Source organism: Oncorhynchus mykiss, chromosome 1 (genome assembly GCF_013265735.2).
Source record: "Oncorhynchus mykiss isolate Arlee chromosome 1, USDA_OmykA_1.1, whole genome shotgun sequence".
NCBI lineage: Eukaryota > Metazoa > Chordata > Actinopteri > Salmoniformes > Salmonidae > Oncorhynchus > Oncorhynchus mykiss.
In genome coordinates, this window is record NC_048565.1 from 56,722,849 (window position 1) to 56,736,971 (window position 14,123).

Here is a 14,123-nt window from a genome sequence, read left to right on the forward strand (position 1 = left end):
TTTATCGAACAAAATGACCATTTGTGATGTAGCTGCGACATTTTGGAGTGCCAACAGAAGAAGATCATCAAAGGTAAGGCTTTAATTATATCGCTATTTCTGACTTTCGTGGCGCACCTGCCTGGTTGAATTTTTTTTTTTAATGCTTTTGTATGCGGGGCGCTGTCCTCAGATAATTGCATGGTGTGCTTTCGCTGTAAAGCCTTTATAAAATCTGGCAAAGCGGCTGGATTGACAAGAAGTTAAGCTTTATTTTGATGTATGACACTTGTATTTTCATGAATGTTAAATATTTCTATTTCTGTAATTTGAATTTCACGCTCTGCAATTTCACCGGATGTTGTTGAGGTTCGTCGCTAGCGGAACACCTGCGCCAGAAAGGTTAACCTGTCTAAGTAAATAAATAAAAACAACAGTTTAATGTTGTAAATGGCTATTGTAGCTGGAAACTGACAATTCTTTACATGTAATATCTACATTGACGCCAATCTGAGATATGGCATTTTCTGTGCAACTCTGCCTAGAAAGACCGCATGCTAAATTATATACTGAACAAAATATAAATGCAATATGTAAAGTCTTGGTCCCATGTTTCATGACCTGAAATAAGAGATCCAAGAAATGTTTAATGCGCTCAAAAAGCGTATTACTCTCAAATGTTTTGCATAAATGTGTTTACTTCCCTGTTGAGAGCATTTCTCCTTTGCCAAGATAATCCATCCACCTGACAGGTGTGGCCTAGCAAGAAGCTGATTAAGCAGCATTAACTTTAAACAGGTGCACCTTGTGCTAGGGACAATAAAAGGCCACTCTAAAATGTGCAGTTCTGTCACACAACACAATGCCACAGATGTCTTGAGTTCTGAGGGAGTGTAGAATTGGCATGCTTAACAGCAAGATTGTCCAACAGAGCTGTTGCCAGATAATTTAATGTTAATTTCTCTACCATAAGCATCCTCCAATGTTTTTTTATTTTTATTTGGCTGTACGTCCAACCGGCCTCACAACCGCAGACCATGTGAATGGCGTCGTATGAGCGAGCGGTGTGCCCCATTTTGACGGTGGGGTTAAGGTATGGGCAGGCATAGATCCTGAGGCCCATTGTTGTGCCATTCATCTGCCACCATCACCTCAAGTTTCAGCATGATAATGGCTCCATGTCGCAAGAATCTGTACACACTTCCTGGAAGCTGAAAATGGTCCAGTTATGGCCTGTATACTCACCAGACAGGATGTTTGGGATGCTCTGAATCATTGGGCATGACAGCGTTTTCCAGTTCCTGCCAATACCCAGCAACTTTGCACAACCATTGAAGAGGATTGGGATAACATTCCACATGCCACAATCAACACCCTGTCAACTCTATGCGAAGGATACTTTCCGCTTTGAAAGTTGATAAACTTGTAAAAGCACTTTTGAGATTGGCCTTTGAATATGTTGGTACCTACTGGAGAGTTCTCCTATGTCTACACCCATTCAGCATTGTTCACACCCTCTTAAACAAGCCCCACCCATCTCTTTAAGAATTCACATGTGAGGTCATGTGCTAAACAGTGAGTAGTATGGTAAAGATTAAGACAAAAAGTGGTAAAAGTAATAGCCTAAAATAAGGAACAATTCCAGGTAAACAGTGTCCTGATAAAAAATATTTAATTTTAGATGACGCTTACCCAGACACACTTTTATAAAATAATGGATTATGTGATATAAATGCTTTAACCCACAGCCACATACAGTGGTGGAAAAAGTACAAAATTGTCATATTTGAGTAAAAGTAAAAATACCTTAATAGAAAATGACTCAAGTACAGTACATGTAAAAGTGACCCAGTAAAATACTACTTTAAAAGTATTTGGTTTTAAAAATACTTAAGTATCAAAAGTAAACGGAATTGCTAAAATGTACTTAATTAACTATGTCTACACTGTATTTCTGATCAATTTGATGTTATTTTAACTTCACTAACTTCACTAGGCAACATTATTTTGTAGCCTCACAAAACTAATTCATGGGGGTGGGTAATTTATGCACTTTAGCCCACTGTCACATAAAAAAAGCAACCGGCAAGCTGATTAATGGACAACAAATGTGCTTTTATTTCAAAAACAAGGACATTTCTAAGTGACCCCAAACTTTTGAATGGTAGTGTACATCTAAAGTAGATCTTAACCCCTTATTTATGCAACCATTTTTGGAGGACTGTAATCGCCCTGCCCTGAACCAGGAATATTCTAACTTCCTGAAAAAGGAAATATCTCTCAGAGAAAATTGAGAAACAATTAAATCTCTAAAGAGTGGTAAGATGGATTCCCTGGTGAATTTTATAAAACATTCAGCAACATTCTCTCTCCCTACCTGCACAAACTGTTGGTTCAGGCCAATAAGGATGGAGCTCTCCCACCTACTTTGGATGAGGCATTTATTACAGTTATACATAAAAAGGGAAAATACCCGGAAGAAGTAGGGTCATACAGACCAATATCTCTCCTCAATACAGACCAAAATACTTAAGCTAAAACTCTGACTAACCAGCTTAGTACTTTAGTGGGCAAATTGGTCAATTCGGACCAGACTGGCTTTCTCCCTAACAGAAACTCATTCTTCAATATCAGGCGCCTCTTCAACATTATGTATTCTCAGAGGTTATCCAATGTGGACCTTGCCGTTATATCTCTTGATGCCGAAAAGGCCTTTGACCAAGTTGAGTAGTCCAATCTATTTAAGGTCTTACAGAAATGTAATTTTGGAGATGGGTTCATAAAATGGATCCAGCTTCTATATAGGAACCCCTTTGCGAGAATACTCACTAACAAATTGATGTCACCCCTATTTAACCTTTATAGGGAGACAAGGCAGGGTTGTGCGTGGTCACCTTGCTCTAGCCATTTAACCTCTCGCTCAGGCGATCAGGTCTTATGTGGCAATGTACGGCAATAATACTAAAGATACTCTAAAGAAGATTTGTATATACACAGATGACATTCTCCTCTATGTAATGGAACCCCAATCTAGTATTCCAGCTATTCTTGATTTGATTAACCTGTTTGGTGCCTTCTCGGGATATAGAATAAATTAGAATGAGAGCAAATTAATGCCCATACAGTTGCAAAACCCCTCTTGGTTAGAACGTCTTGTTTCCATTTCAGTTAACTTGGGCATTAGAATTATGATCAGATAAATTATATTTTGTTAAACCACAGTTGACACATTTTAGGTAGCCAACTAGTTATAACTCAGAAAATAACAATTCCTTTAAAAGGTGTCCCACTAGCCGGACAACGTCCTGTGAAACTGAAGGGCGCGCAATTCAAATAAATAATAATACAAATTATGGATATTAAACATTTAGGAACACATGCAGAGAAAGGAATCCAAAAAGCTACCACTAAACTTTGTTAAAACAAGTAAAAATCTGTTTCTATTTAATCCTCAGGTACCCTAAAACATAATTAAACTATAATATTTCATACAGAAAGAAGTATGTTCAATAGGAAAACGATATTAGCAGGTGCTCATCCTCTTCGTCGCGAGCGCATAGACTTATTTCCAAGTCTGTATCCCAGTACTAAACTCATAATTATTCCTCGTTTGTGAAAAAACAAGCATGAAACCTGGAAACAAAGACTACTGACATCCAGTGGAAACCATAGCAATTGCATACTGGGAGCTCGATTTAATTTTTCCCTATACGTTCTAATGGAAGAGCATGGGCTCTCAAAAATAAAAAATCTGTTGGATTTTCTCATACCATATATATTGTGTTATAGTCTCCTACATTATTGGAACAGTTATACAATCTTCAGAGTGTTTTCTTTCCAATGGTACCAATTATATGCATAACCGGAATTCAGGGCCTGAGCAACAGGCAGTTTACTTTGGGCACGTCAGTCAGGCGGAAATGGAGAAAAATAGACCCTAGCCTGAATAAGTGTGTCCATTTTGAATATAGACCAATATCATTCATGCTCCCTATTGTGAGGAATCCCTCCTTTGCCCCATCTAACCTTGATAACACATTTGAGCGATGGGAAGAGTTAGGGATCAATACCATAGGCATTTTATATATATAGAAGTACCATTGCTTCCTTTGATTTGCTGAGGGAAAGCTATAATCTTCCCAGAAGTAACTTTTTCAGATACCTACAGATGAGAGACTGTTAGAAAACATCTTCTGAAATTTGGAAATGTTAAACCTTCCGTGTTTGACAGATGCATAACATTTGTCCCACATCAGCAAACTGATATCTCATCTATATGACGCTTTTCAATGGGAGAAAGAACAGGGGACTGACATTTCTGTGGCAGAGTGGGAGGATAGCTTGGAGTATACAGTGGGGAGAGCAAGTATTTGATACACTGCCGATTTAGCAGGTTTTCCTACTTACAAAGCATGTAGAGGTCTGTACTTTTTATCATAGGTACACTTCAACTGTGAGAGACGGAATCTAAAATCCAGAAAATCAGATTGTATGATTTTTAAGTAATTAATTTGCATTTTATTGCATGACATAAGTATTTGATACATCAGAAAAGCAGAACTTTATATTTGGTACAGAAACCTTTGTTTGCAAATACAGAGATCACACATTTCCTGTAGTTCTTGACCAGGTTTGCACATACTGCAGCAGGGATTTTGGCCCACTCATCCATACAGACCTTCTCCAGATCCTTCAGGTCTCGGGGCTGTCGCTGGGCAATACGGACTTTCAGCTCCCTCCAAAGATTTTCTATTGGGTTCAGGTCTGGAACTGGCTAGGCCACTCCAGGACCTTGAGATGCTTCTTATGGAGCCACTCCTTAGTTTCCCTGGCTGTGTGTTTCGGGTCGTTGTCATGCTGGAAGACCCAGCCACGACCCATCTGCAATGCTCTTACTGAGGGAAGGAGGTTGTTGGCCAAGATCTCGCAATACATGGCCCCATCCATCCTCCCCTCAATACGGTGCAGTCGTCCTGTCCTCTTTGCAGAAAAGCATCCCCAAAGAATGATGTTTCCACCTCCATGCTTCATGGTTGGGATGGTGTTCTTGGGGTTGTACCCATCCTTCTTCTTCCTCCAAACACGGCAAGTGGAGTTTAGACCAAAAAGCTCTATTTTTGTCTCATCAGACCACATGACCTTCTCCCATTCCTCCTCTGGATCATCCAGATGGTCATTGGCAAACTTCAGACGGGCCTGGACATGCGCTGGCTTGAGCATGGGTACCTTGCGTGCGCTGCAGGATTTTAATCCATGATGTCGTAGTGTATTACTAATGGTTTCTTTGAGACTGTGGTCCCAGCTCTCTTCAGGTCATTGACCAGGTCCTGCCGTGTAGTTCTGGGCTGATCCCTCACCTTCCTCATGATCATTGATACCCCACGAGGTGAGATCTTGCATGATTGACCATCATCTTGACCTTCTTCCATTTTCTAATAATTGCTCCAACAGTTGTCACCTTCTCACCAAGCTGCTTGCCTATTGTCCTGTAGCCCATCCCAGTCTTGTGCAGGTCTACAATTTTATCCCCGATGTGCTTACACAGCTCCCTGGTCTTGGCCATTGTGGAGAGGTTGGAGTCTGTTTGATTGTGTGTGGGGACAGGTGTCTTTTATACAGGTAACGAGTTCAAACAGGTGCAGTTAATACAGGTAATGAGTGGAGAACAGGAGAGATTCTTAAAGAAAAACTAACACGTCTGTGAGAGCCGGAATTCTTAATGGTTGGTAGGTGATCAAATACTTATGTCATGCAATAAAATGCAAATGAATTACTTAAAAATCATACAATGTGATTTTCTGGATTTTTGTTTTAGATTCCGTCTCTCACAGTTGAAGTGTTGAATAATCAGCTTGTCGAAGATGCTTGGATCCTCTTTTATAATATTTTCAGTGGTAGTGTTTTAACAAACATACCCCCGTAAAGACAATTTGAAATAAAAACAGGTTCAGCTCCTGGTTCGACCGTGATCCTGCAGAGTTACTCTGCAAGATCCCATTTGGCGAAAGGCTCAGCACACACATACTCAGGCTGACTGGCTCTCGTTCAGGCAAATGAGAAATAAGTGCACTCAGGCTATCCATAAGGCCAAAGTTAGATACTTTAAGGAGCAGTTCTCTCTCTGTGGATCTAACCCCAAGAAGATCTGGAAAACAGTTGAAGACCTGGAGAATAAACCCTCCTCCTCACAGCTGCCCATGTCCCTTAAAGTTGATGATGTGGTTGTTACTGATAAGAAGCACGTGGCTGAGCTCTTTAATCACCACTTAATTAAGTCAGGATTCCTATTTGACTCAGGCATGCCTCCTTGCCCATCCAACATTTCCTCATCTCCCACCCCTTCCAATGCAACTATCCCCATTGCTTCTCCCTCTTTTTCCCCTGCCCCATTACAAAGTTTCTCCCTGCAGGCAGTCACTGAGTCCGAGGTGCTAAAGGAGCTCCTGACACTTGACCCCAAAAAACATCTGGGTCAGATGGTTTAGACCCTTTCTTCTTTAAGGTTGCTGCCCCTATCATCGCCAAGCCTATCTCTGACCTTTTTAATTAACCCGTCTCTCCTTTCTGGGGAGGTTCCCATTGCTTGGAAGGCAGCGGTTCATCCTTCATTTAAAGGGGGAAATCAAGCAGATCCTAACTGTTATAGGCCTTTTTCTATTTTGCCCTGTTTATCAAAAGTGTTGGAAAAACGTGTCAACAATCAATTGACTGGCTTTCTTGATGTCTATAGTATTCTCTCTGGTATGCAATCTGATTTCCGCTCAGGTTATGGATGTGTCACTACAACCTTAAAGGTCCTCAATGATGTTACCATTGCCCTTGATGCTAAGCAATATTGTGCTGCTATTTTTATTGACTTGGCCAAAGCTTTTGATACGGTAGACCATTCCATTCTTGTGGGCTGGCTAAGGAATATTAGTGTCTGCGAGTGGACTATGGCCTGGTTTGCAAACTAACTCTCCCATAGAGTGCAGTGTATAAAGTCAGAAAATCTGCTGTCTCAACCACTGCATGTCACCAAGGGAGTACCCCAAGGCTCAATCCTAGGCCCCAGGTGCTTCTCAATTTACATCAACAACATAGCTCAGGCAGTAGGAAGCTCTCTCATCCATTTATATACAGATGATACAGTATAATACTAAGCTGGCCCCTCCTCATATTTTGTGTTAAAGGCTCTACAACAAAGCTTTCTTAGTGTCCAACAAGCTTTCTCTACATGTAACCTTGTTCTGAACACCTCCAAAACAAAGGTCATGTGGTTTGGAAAGAAGAATGTCCCTCTCCCCACAGGTGTGATTACTACCTCTGAGAGTTTAGAGTTTGAGGTAGTCTACTCATACAGGTACTTGGGAATATGGCTATGTGGTACACTATCCTTCTCTCAGCACATATGAAAGCTGCAGGCTAAAGTTACATCTAGACCTTGTTTCCTCTATCGTAATTGCTCCGCTTTCACCCCAGCTGCCAGACTAACCCTGATTCAGATGAACATCCTACCCATGCTAGATTACGGAGACATAATTTATAGATCGACAGGTAAGGGTGCTCTTGTCGTGGAAATTTCCTGTATTTACCAAATCATGAGAGCAAACCACACACAAGTCAGAGTTATCACAAAGTCCATCATTAATTATATGAGCTCCATCACAACCCTGTGACTCTCAGATCAATTCAGTGTCTACGAATGAATTCTCTGAGAGTCCCTTACACATTGCAACTGAGATCCTTTATAGCAAAGACACACATAGCCAGACAGCATTGGCCATAATTTATCGTTCAGCTTTGTCTCCTAAACTATGTTCTTTTCTCAAACTCAGAACCATAAAAAAAATCCTCATATCAACAGGCATATATCAACTGCACCTGTTTGAACTCGTTACCTGTATAAAAGACACCTGTCCCTACACACAATCAAACAGACTCCAACCCCTCCACAATGGCCAAGACCAGAGAGCTGTGCAAGGACATCAGGGATAAAATTGTAGACCTGCACAAGGCTGGGATGGGCTACAGGACAATAGGCAAGCAGCTTGGTGAGAAGGTAACAACTGTTGGCGCAATTATTAGAAAATGGAAGAAGTTCAAGATGACGGTCAATCACCCTCGCTCTGGGGCTCCATGCAAGATCATCATTGTAAATAAGAATTTGTTAACTAATTGACTTGACTATTTAAATAAAGGTTAAATAAAAAAATGAAAAAACGTTTTAAAAACTGGTGGCTCAATTACAATTCAGGCTGGTGACGCCGTTACTATGCACCCACCAAACTGATCACTGATGCTGAAACGTTAGCTAGCTCATCTGGGCTTGTTGCTTTTAGCTAGCACATGGACAAGCAGTACTGCAGTAGTCAGACATAACACGAATTACCACCATAGCTAGATCCTTCATTCATTTTTGCACTGCACAATAAACTGTTAGCCCTCAAATGCTAGCTACCTAATATTGAGTTGAGTTGAAACAAGTAAGCTAGCTAGTTAACGTCCACTAGCAGGAATTGTTGCTAGCCATGTCGTATTGAAAGCTAGCTAGCTACATTATATCAAACATGTCATCTGTTTTGCCTGGTTAGCTAGCTAATAGCCAATGCCATGGCAAGCAAGGTTCAAATTAAGCTAACTAGCCTGTTATGCTAGCACCGATACTAACCATTTAGCTAGCTAACATTAGTAAGCTAAATACTTGGCTCTGAGTCTGGCTGGCACTGGCAGGAGTATGGGGTAACGTTAGTTACAGCATGGTGAGGGTAAATTAAATTATTCAACATCTTGCTAGCTAGGTAGCTAGCAACATTAGCAAAGCCAGCTGCAGTCAGATTTTGGCTACCTAGCAACATTACATAATTATTTTTTTCTGGAGGCAGTGGAAACGCAGTTGAGCTAGCCCACCAAGGCCAGCCCAACCTGAGTTCACTTCAATGTGTCAATGGAAATGGGCAATATGTGAGGTACTCTATATATAATATACTGTAAATATACATACAAAATATTACTCCCACTATGGTCATTTTTCCTCTCTAAAGTGTTAATGGCAATGACAACCTTTTCAAAATTATTATTTTTGTGTTCAGCCAAGTCTTTCCTTCGAAATGGCTATCCATGTTTTGACCTAAGACTTAAACACTACATTTCATATAACATCCATAATGGTGATTATTTGCTTTATTTCTCCAACTTGCCAATATTTAGATGTCCGATTTTTGGGGTATACACCCCACAAGGGTTACTACAGACACACATTAAAAGTTTAATTCATATTTTGTACGTCCATTTTGTGAGACCTTAAAGTTGTTATTTTACGTGCAAATGTAATGGTGGAATCGCCCTCACATGGAATCTACCCCGATTTTGTCTCAACCAATTCAATGACAGCCTGTGAGTCTGTTGAGAGAGGTGATGGTTGGCCTTTGAGCAGGCTTCTTCCCTGAAACACCTTGCTCTTATTGACAACCATAATGATTACATTTGGTTCAAATACCGCAATGAAAATATTGTCTCTGTAAAGCTAGTGCAAGTGTACAGAGCAGGGTCTAAACAAAACAGTCCTCACAAGAGGGGATTTGTGGATGGAAACCTTGTATGTTTGCAGTGCAAATGTTAGTTTTAATAATTACAGTAAGAGTGGGACCATGCCATATTTTTTGCCTAGATTATCCTAGTCAATCAGATCCAGTTGACAAATTGCTCACAGAGGACATGTTAAAAGAGCGAGAGTGAGTATGTTTCTTTGCATTTTCTTCTAAACATGTGTGTCTATATTTGATGCTGTTTCTGTAACCTTAGATGTGTGTGTGTGTGTGTGTGCGCATGTCAGTGCGTGCATGCATGTGGTTGCGCCTCCTGAATGAGTGTGCGCAAGTGTAGTCCCACATTCCTACTGTATGTGAGGGGGTTGGGAGTTTGAATACTGAATTATCTGCATTGTTAAAAATCCCTATTCCTCATTTTCTTTGGCGCAGTGAGCTGTGATTGTGTGGGTGAGTGTAAATTAAACAATCTGCGCTCGGTTAAGGACAGGGTTTCTCTTGACTCATTGTCAATCGTTGTATAAAGCTTGCTCTCCACCGTGAAGTAGCCCATTCTTCTGCCATGGTGAGCCTGGCAGTAAATTCTAAGGGCCCTCGTTGTTGAAAGCTCGATCTAAGACCCCTCTCCCCCTCCATCTTCACCAACATCTGCAGCAGCTTTGGTGGACCACAATTTATGATGATGGCCGCGCGACTGTGGCTGGTGTGTCCATGTTCACTTAGTGGAGGGGGAGGCAGTCCCAATGGAATATAAAATTAAAAAAAACGTAAAAAAATGTTACCCCGGTTCCATCCAACCGGACGGGCTGATGGAAACAGGAAATGCCGGAACAATTTTCTAAATGTTGACAATTTGTTTGTTCTTTATGTGTCAGTAAAAAAATCATGGTGTAAACGCATTTATGTGCAAATATTGATATAAGAACCATCATATCAAAGTAAACTTTCACGCGATGATCAGCATGCAGTTTATTAGGCTACAGATTAAATAAATGATTAACTTTACAGGGTGGTGAAATTGCAGAGTGATTTCTTCATTCCAGTACATATCGAGGGCCTTATTCTGGTGACGTGATGATCAATGCTTGGCTGCCATCTGACAAATAAAACTATCTTGCTTTTATCCATAAAAATCTCATCATGTAGGTAGCCTTCCTTCATTTTATCTTTGCTATTTAACGCAACATTTGTTGTGATAAAACATTCAGTCGAGTTGAAAATGCAATGGAACCCCATTTAATTAGTATTTTTTACAAGATACATGGGAATTTAACTGCAAAAGTTATTTTCATGTGCACTTTGTTCATCTTTTGTTCATCTTTTCCCAACATCACGCACAGCCTTTTATCCACATTAAATCAGTTTGATGGAAACACATATCTTTGTGAAAAAATGCGCAGATTTTAGAATACTTGTGTGGAAATATGTCACCAATTGGATGGAAACCAAGCTAGAGGCATACATTTTGCCAGTTTCGAAACTGAACTTCAGATGACGGGAAAAGATGAATCCATGCCTAGTACTGTATTTCGCCTCCCATACCCCTTTCCATTGCATAGAAAAGCTATTTATATCGTATTCAGGCCTCAGAAAGGCTCCATTGTTGATCAGTATTGGCATAGTACAAACTGAGTGTTCAAAACATTAGCAACACCTTCCTAATATTGAGTTGCACCCGCTTTTGCCCTCAGAACAGCCTCAATTCGGGGCATGGACTCTACAAGGTGTCGAAAGCGATCCACATGGATTCTGGTCCATGTTGACTAAAATGCACCCCAACAGTTGTGTCAAGTTGGCTAGATGTCCTTTGGGTGGTGTCCAGTTTTGCAGTTCTTGACACACTCAAACCGGTGTGCCTGGCACCTACTAGCATACTTCGTTCAAAGGCACTCACATCTTTATGTCTTGCACATCCACTCTCTGAATGGCACACATACACAATCCATGTCTTCCGTGCTTCTACACCTGCATTGCTTGCTGTTTGGGGTCTTAGGCTGGGTTTCTGTACAGCACTTTGAGATATCAGCGGATGTACGAAGGGCTATATAAATACATTTGATTTGATTTGATTTGATGTCTCAATTGTCTCAAGACTTAAAAATCCTTCTTTAGCCTGTCTCCTGCACTTCATCTACACCAGTGTTTCACAAACTTTTTATAGTCCCATACCCCTTCAAACATTCAACCTCCAGCTGCATACAACCCGGCTTGTGGGAAGTGACAAAGAGCTTTTATAGGACCAGGGCACAAATAATATTAATAATCAATAATTTTGCTCTTTATTTAGCCATCTTACATAAAAAAACGTATTTGTTCATCAAAAAATGTGAATAACTCACCACAGGTTAATAAGAAGGGTGTGTTTGATGATGCACGTTGGGATGTATTGGAGAGAGTCTCAGTCATAATTTTCCAAGAATTTTCCAAGAATCCACTCTCACATATTTATGTGGTTGCAAAGGGCATCAGTGTCTTAACAGTGCGATTTGCCAAGGCAAGAAACTCTGAGTGCAGCCCTATCCAGAAATCTGTCACTGGCTTCTGATTAAATTCAATTTTTATAGAACCGTTTGTTGAACTATCAATGAGACTCGCTTGTTCAGATATCGGTAAGTAGACTGGAGGCAGGGCATGAAAGGGATAACGAATCTAGTTGTTTGTGTCGTCCATTTCGGGAAAGTACCTGCATAACTGCGCATCCAGCTCACTCAGGTGCTTTGCTATATCACATTTGACATTGTCTAAGCTTGAGTTCATTTGCACACAAAAATCATACAATGATGGAGACACCTGTGTGTTGTCAGGTATGTCTATGACCTGGGAAATGTTCTTGTTACTTACAATCCCATGCTAATCGCATTAACCTACGTTAGCTCAACCGTCCCGAGGGACACCCACTAATCCTGTAGAGGTTAATGCAAACAGAAAAGAGCTCCAACTTCTTAAACTTCTTGAGTGTAGGGGGCATGATTTTCATTTTTGGCTAAAAAACGTACCCATCAGAAACTAGATGCATATAATTGTCCGATTAGCATAGACAACACTCTAAACTTTCCAAAACTGTCAAAATATTGTCTGTGAGTATAACAGAACTGATATTGCAGACGAAAACCTGAGGAAAATCAAACCAGGAAGTGCTATTTCCTGAAAGCTTCTGAACATAACGCGCCAAACAAATGGAGCTATTTTGGATATAAAATAATCTTTATGGAACAAAAGGAACATTTATTGTGTAACTGGGAGTCTCGTGAGTGCAAACATCCAAAGATCATCAAAGGTATGCGATTTAATCTATTACTTTTCTGACTTTCGTGACCAATCTACTTGGCTGCTAGTGTTTGTAATATTTTGTCTACTGAGAGAGATGTTCTTACATAAACGCTTGTTATGCTTTCACCGAAAAGCTGTATTGAAATCTGACACGCCAGGTGGATTAACAACAAGCTAAACTGTGTTTTGCTATATTGCACTTGTGATTTCATGAAAATTAAATATTTTTAGTAATTTAATTTGAATTTGGCGCACTGCAATTCAGCGGGTGTTGATGAAAATGATCCCAGTAAAGGGATGGGTGCGTCAAGAAGTTTTTAATCATAGCCTCAATTTTGTTCCGCACATTGAATATAGTTGCGGAGAGTCCCTGTAATCCTAGATTCAGATCATTTAGGCGAGACGAAACTCGTCATCTTGCAAGCGGTCAGACAAGTGAAAATGATGGTCAGTAAAGAAAGCTCATCTCTCAATTCAGAAAATCGTGTCAATACTTTGCTCCTTGATAACCAGCACACTTCTTGTATGTTGTAAAAGCATTACATGGTCACTGCTCATATCATAGCAGAATGCAGAAAATACACAAGAGTTCAGGGGCCTTGCTTTAACAAAGTTAATCATTTTCACTGTAGTGTCCAAAACGTCTTTCAAGCTCTGAGGCATTCCCTTAGCAGCAAGAGCCTCTCGTGGATTCTGCAGTGTACCCAAGTGGTGTCAAGAGCAACTGTTTGCACGCGCACCACTATTTCTCCCTGTCATGGCTTTTTGCGCATTCAGTACAGATACAAACACATCTTGACCACAGAGTCAATTTGATGTCACAAAGATGTCCAGTACTTTTAAAATATCCTCTCATGCTGTCCTGGTTTCCAATGGTTTGCAGAAGAGGATGTCTTCTTTAATTAAGGATCAGACCCTAAAATTACATACCAAAATGTAACTGCCTGTAGCTCAGGCCCTGAAGCAAGGATATGCATTTTCTTGGTACCTTTTGAAAGGAAACACTTTGAAGTCCGTGGAAATGTGAAAGGAATGTTGGAGAATATAACACATTAGATCTGGTAAAAGATAATACAAAGAAAAAAACAACCGTTCTTTTGCATTTTTTTTGTAACACCATCTTTGAAATGCAAGAGAAAAGCCATAATGTATTATTCCAGCCTAGGTGCAATTCCAGCCTAGGTGCAACTTGGCATCTGTGCATATGCAAAGTTTTAGACTGATACAATAAACCATTGCATTTCTGTTCAAAATGTTGTATCAACTGCCCAAATGTGCCTTATTTGTTTATTAATAACAGCGCAGTTAGATTAACAAGAATTTAAGCTTTCTGCCAATATCAGATAT